This window comes from Solea senegalensis, linkage group LG10, assembly GCF_019176455.1.
Source record: "Solea senegalensis isolate Sse05_10M linkage group LG10, IFAPA_SoseM_1, whole genome shotgun sequence".
Taxonomy (NCBI): Eukaryota; Metazoa; Chordata; class Actinopteri; order Pleuronectiformes; family Soleidae; genus Solea; species Solea senegalensis.
The window spans coordinates 7,067,982-7,074,774 of NC_058030.1; the positions used below are offsets into that span (position 1 = coordinate 7,067,982).

Below are 6,793 nucleotides of genomic sequence, written 5' to 3' on the forward strand. Positions count from 1 at the left end.
TTTACACTAATGCTTCAATATGACCCCAAATGTCTCCTTTTCGCAGTTATACAGTTATTCCGTTGTCACTCGGGAAGTGCTCTCGAGCAACACTATCACATGAATGATAGTAATAGACCAGTCTAAAAGACTATAGATGCCAATAATGAAAGTAGCTCTCTGGGTCGGTTTGGTTTGATTTAGGCTCATATGTCACACATCTTAATACAACCAGTTGTTCGACCCAGAATGGAACCAAAAACCTGTGCAAAAATATACAGTATGTATTTTGTTTTCAATACATAAAATGGTCGACTCATAATAAAATAAAAGTCTTAGTGCTACAACTAAACAGCAAACAGTAGCAGATAGATAGATAGATAGATACTTTATTCATCTCACAGAGAAATTCACACAAGAGCAAGAGGCCATGGTAAAAGGAGGGAGACAAATTGCACATGGACATATTTCCGTCTTCTTATGTGTTGGGCAGTCAAAATGATGATTTATCGCACCATATAGCATATTTTTTTGTTTTTTAGCAGTGATAAGTGTGCAAAAGTCACAAAAATAGACCCTTCTTCCTCTGTTTTTGTTCATAACAAAGAGCAAAGCAAACTTTGAAATGTTTCATATTTCCAATTTACACAAACGCAATGAGATTTTTTAAAAATGTGAGTACTTTTTGCTCAGTTGTGTTTATATTGTTGGTGAAAATGGAAACAAAAATCATGTCATCAGATAGGTTGTGCTAAAAAACATTCTGTCGTGCACATTCTTATGGCCTCTGTATATACGTTTTAACATAGTAATGGAAAAAAGCTGCCCAAACACCCTGTGTAAGGAGAATGGGATAGATTATGCAGAAAAAAATAAATCAAAATTTTTGTTTTGCAAATGATGAACAAACCACCTCAAAACACAACTAAATGAAATCAGTTAAGGCTCACTCAAATAAACTGTATTCACACTTAGGTCTATGAAGGATATATTTCTCCATTAGACATTCGCCTTTTCACCAACTTGTCCTAGAAGTAAAATTAATCATTTGTAACATGAGTACAGCAATAAACCAACAGGTGTCAGTATATCCACTTGTTTGCCCCCTTCTCATCTGAAACAACACAAAGAAGTGATTTCCAATGTCTGTGGTGTTTTCGGGTAATTTAAGAAAAAAAAAAAACGTTTGTCATAATAGAAACATCTACTTCCTGCAGAATTGAAATACACTTCTTTCTTTTTAAGACCAGTCTTTGAATGTATGGAGATATGGAGACAGGTATGGTTTGGTATGTGATCTAAAGTAATCTGACTAAAAGTTAATGTTCCTTATTATCTAAAGCCAGCATTTATTGGAGGCTGTCATGGAGCAACAAATACAACTAGTACCGCAAGCGGTTCTGAATGGGTTAGAGCTCGGGGGCCACGTCGACACACGCGCCTCTAGCTCATCTCCCATTCACTCACTGCTTGCGGTACTAGTTATTTTCAGTCCTAGTTATTTTCAGCGGCGTCCCTGTGCAAAGAGGGCACTTCCCTTTTAACAGAGGGCACTTTTTTCAATTCAATTAAACTTTATTGATCGCTTAAATGTTATGAGAACTGTGTGCCGTTGTAAAACCTCACCAAAAGGAACGGAGTTACTGAATTTAAAAAAAACAACGCGTTACATTACTGAATAAAGTAACGACGCTATGTAACGGCGTTACTAATAATACGTTACTACCCAACACTGCTCACAAGCCTACAGTCCAGACATTCTGAAAGCAGACAAGACCTCATAATAGAAATACAACAAACATTATATAGAATTCAGATGATGGGACTCACAGTAATATGTTTATGGATACCAGCACACATTGAGGTTAAAGGGAACGAAATAGCAGACAAGGTGGCAAAAGCAGCAACAGGACATAATAATATAGATTTAGCAATAAAATTAAGCAAAACAGAAATGAACAGCCTCATTAAACAAAAACTAAAGGAGAGATGGCAAAAACAATGGGAGGAGGAGAGGAAAGGAAGATGGTTTTACAGTATCCAAAGAAAAGCGGGAGCGGCAAGGCACACAGGAAAGAGGAAAACATAATATTGAGGATCAGATTTGGCCATACAGGATTGAACAACACATTATTCTCTCACACAATGTCAGAAATACTAAAGGGAGAGAGAAGTAATGATTAAAATGTTGAGAGACATTGATGAGGAATTGGAGTTGGTAGATGTACTGCAGAAGAACCGGAGTGAGTGTTACAAGAGATTTCTTCAGTTTCTTCAAACCACAAAGTTGATTGGGAGGATATAGGGTGTGTGTGTGTGTGTATGAATAGGTGTATATGTATGCATATATAGGTGTTTGTTGTTTTTTATGTTTTGTAGTACTACAAAACATAAAAAACAACAAACACCTATATATGCATACATATACATATAATTATTATTTATTTTATTATTTTTCTTTTAAGTAATAGTTCCGTTAGGTCAACATTTCGATCCACACTCCATACCAGATGGTGGCGGTAATGCACCAACTACACCTGCTCGTCTTCACGCAGGTGTTTTTCAGTCAGCTGATGACCGCTGATTGCTTCCTCCTCCTCTTATTTAATCTTACTCCACACAACAGTTCCGTGATGTTACTTTGAAGAGAAGCTGAACGAGTGACACGAAAGAAAAGACACGAAGAAAAAATGTCGCTGCTGAACTACTGAAACTGTTCCGGGAGGAGGGAACCTGTGGCTGTAATGCACCAACCGCCCTAAGAACGAGGGAACTACCGCGGCGTGACGTCAGACGCCGAGATGTGGCCGCGTGCATCAGCTCCAGTATAAAAACGCAGCAAGGCGCTCCAGGATGGCGTGTTCGACCTGGTCCAGATTGGTGGCCCGTCCAGAATGGTGAGTAACTTTTGTCAAGTTATCTTAATGATGACTCTGTTTGCTCAAATTCAGCCCTGCTCATTGTCTGCTCAATTCTGCCTTAGTTATTTGCTCAATTTCAGCATTTGCTTGAGCTGTGCTTCATTTTAAGCTTAATTTATATCATATAACATAATAATAAGAAGAAGAAGAATAATAAGAATGATAATAATAATAGTACAATTATATAGCTCAATTTTAGCTTAATCTTAGCCTTATTAAAAACAAGTTAAAATGGCTGCTGTGCTATGTTAACTCACTGTCCACTCATGGTCATTACTATTGAGTTTCTGACTTTATGTTAAATGTTTAAAAACAGATTTAGGGTTATACATGTCTTTTATAATTCTAAACTTTTAATGTAGTCATTAAAATACAACCTTTTTATTTTTAAAGGAACAACCTGCTTCCTGCTCACGGAGACCTGGTCGGACCCGCCATATACAAAAGCCTGAGGCTGTCAAAAAAAGGTGAGCGACACCTTTAGAGATAATTTACTACATCATTGAAAATGTTATGGCTAATTTTCATAATGTATTTAACTGATGGCAATATATCATATTAATTTAATCACACATGTATAATATAAGTTTTTTGTGTTTTTAAAGAGTGTGGCTGTATGAGGTACTGACATTTCTATACTTGAACTTAAAAGGCATTCCTTAAATCTTAATCAACTTTATTATACATCACTTGTGATTATGTTAATGTATTTGTTTCACTGTTAGAATAGAATTTGTGCTGGCAGCAATGTTTTGACTGAAAGTGAGTATTTATATCTCAGGCTGGGTGAACCATGTCTGTACCTCATACAAACACATTGTAGAACACCTTACCTAGTTATTTTACACCTGTAACGGTATGAACTTGACCATTGTCAAGGCTGGAGACTAGACTCAAATTTTTTTTTTGTTTTTTTCCCCCCAGATTGATCTTCATGAAGATTGTCAAATAGTAGGTGTCATGATTTAATTCTGGGTGGCCGCTGTGTCCCCACTCTTTCTTGGCCGCTGTGCCTAAATCTATCTGCTTTGTCCAACATGGCCACGTTCTTTCTATTCTCCTGCTTTCTGTCAAATAGCTAAGGATTTTACATGGAGCATTTGCCACAGGTTGGTTTTGTATGTTCCTGTCCACTTTATTGGGTGGTCTGGAATCTGGTCCTTGTTGGTTATATTTTTGTGGAACTGCTGAGCGATTGATTTGAAAGAATGAGGTGACTGATGGAGTGTTTGAAATTCTCTCTCTGAATGAAGGGGTTGTGTGTGTGACTGAGATGCCTGGATTGAATAGTTAAGATGGTCTGAGAATATGATTATGTTCAGCAGTTCACATTAAAGTAGATATGGTGTCTTGAAGGGCTTAGATGCTTGATAAGTTATAATGCACTAACATTTCCTTTTTAGGTCCGTCTACAAAGGGTGAGTCCACGTTTCTTTTTATTTCTTCTCTGGGGGCTACTGTCTTGGCCTCCATGTGTGCTAGGGTTTGCAGAGTAGGGGAATAAACAAAAGAAAACTTGTGCGTTGTGTTTCTTTGAAAGTGAAGGTACTTAGGTGTTGGCAACTGACTTGCTAGTCTAGCTGCTCACAGCTAACTACCGAATCACTGACAATTTACATGCAAAGGTAAGAACACGCCTCTGGATGGAGGCGTTTTCTTGCATTGCCCTTAAACACTTTTTCTTTCCATCTGTTTCTTAGGACGGTAAGTCACACGCAGGCCGCGGGCCATCGCTCTTCCGGCCGCCGCGTCGATCTGTCCTGGCTCTCGTGCCTTTCCTCACTTCTAAAAGGGAAAACAAATATCAACTTGAACTGTTTTCTTTAGCACTAAAATACAGTGATGTTGGAGGACCAGATCTTAAATGGATGTTGGTGTACAGTTAAAGCTAGATGGTAGGATTATAATGAATGTTGTGCCCTGTACACTCTGTCACAAGGCTTAGACTTCTTGGCTGCTGTGCCTTTTTTTTTTTCTCTATCTCTTTTCCATCATGGCCATTAATCTACCGTTAGCCCTAGAACGTTAAAATAGATCCTGGTGATCTACAAACACAGTACCTGGCTTTGGATGGCGGCCCTGCCATTGCCTTTGTATTGCCATACGTCCCTTAATGCAAGTAGGCCATGGTCGCTAACTGTGCCCGTGCCTTCATGGCCTACTTGTGTTATTGTACGTCTGGCCTTGCGCGTATAGTCATTTTACATAGGCAAACATGGGTGCCTTCCACATCCATGCACAGTAAGTGAACTAACCTGTACTTTTCTTCTAGCATCAGTCAAGAGGAGCACCGACATCACTGCATGTCCATCCTTATTAGATTGCGTTTTAGTTGAGGTAAAATTTCAAATGCTAAGTGCAGATTTTCTTTCTTGCTTGGCCGCTGTGCCATTACTATACCTGCTCTGACCTGAATCTTGATTCTTCATGGCCACTGTGTCATGACTGTACTTGGTCTTAGTGTTTATGCCAGTCTATCATTTCTGATCTGTTTTTCCTACTAATTTTTCCTGGTTGTGTGTGTGTGTGTGTGTGTGTGATGACTGACGTTAATCTGACCTTTGGACCACGACTAACACTCCAATTGACTTTACTGCACCAGAAAGGTGAACAAAATGTATGCTGCAATACTGGCAAGATGCACACCAATTAGACAACAAGCAAATTCACTTTCTTTCAAAAACAGGTAAAATGTTTACCTTTCAGGTAAGTATTAAAGGCCTTTGCCACATGATCTTTGTGGTTAAATCGTGTCCACTCAATTTAAAAAGTTAATTTGCATCTAAACATTTACAACGTCTGACACAATGGCATTACAATAATCAAATTTTTTTGTTTTGCGTTACTGAGTGCAAAGGCCTTTATTTACACACTGACACATGCCAAGACTACCGTCATGGCATGTGTCATTGTCTCTCTTTCGGTGTTCTGTCTGTCCTGTGTGTCTTTCTGTCTGTCTGGTGTCTCTGTCTTTCTGTCTCTCTCTGTGGCTGTCTTTCTTGCTGTCTGTCTGTCTCTCTTTCGCTGTTCTGTCTGTCTGTCTCTCTCTCGCTGGTCTGTCTGTCTTGTGTGTCTGGTGTCTGTTTGTCTGGTATCCGTCTGTCTGTTTCGTCTTCACAATTTAGTTAGCTTGTAGAGTCATTAGGAATATGCTTAATCCCAATGTCTTGGTTGGTTGCAAGAGAAACTGCTATCGCTTAGATGTGTTGGCGAAGTTCCTCCTCTGATTTTTGTAGACTTGCCCTAAAGTTTCTCTCCGCTTTAACTCTTGTTGAGTTATGCATTAAATGATTCCTCCAACTTGTCTCCATATAAATTTGTTTCTCCCTGCAGCCTTCCACCACTCACTGCTGCTGTTGCATCTGCTAAAGGTAGCCGTATCCTGATTCACTGCGTCTTCATGTGTTGGGTAAGAAGTGTCATTAGACTACTAACAATGTAAACACCTTTTAAATGCTTGATCGAATTTACCCAAATGGTTCATCAGCTTAGGACAAAAAAAACATTGAATTTGACAGTAACCTGACCTCTAAAATGTTTGGGAAAGCATGCAAAAGATCGTAAGTTCTCTGCATGACCCAACAGCATCGATGTTTGAGTTATTTAATTGCTCAATTTTTAAATCAGTCAAGATTTTATGAGCTGGGTCTTCTCCACACAGCAGAGAACAAGGTAAATTGAGTCGTCTCGTAACATGGTAAGGCATTTCGTCCTTCCCCTTCTTCTCTGTGTGTGAGTGAGGAAATCTGGCCACGGATCCTGACTTGAGTGGCATACCATGGCTGTGCAGTTTCCAAAATCAGACAAGGATCCATCTGATTTTGTGACTCGGCCTGTCATGATATGCATGTATCTTCCCCTGACAAAGGATTGGAATGGACAGGTTTGTAGTG

General features: G+C 39.1%; 1 protein-coding gene across 4 annotated transcripts in view; it reads left to right on the forward strand.

The window, feature by feature from the left end:
- LOC122776381 (receptor-type tyrosine-protein phosphatase zeta-like) overlaps positions 1 to 6,793 on the forward strand; it is a 940,026-nt gene that overhangs the window by 250,077 nt on the left and 683,156 nt on the right. The gene's annotated exons all lie outside the window — the stretch shown is intronic.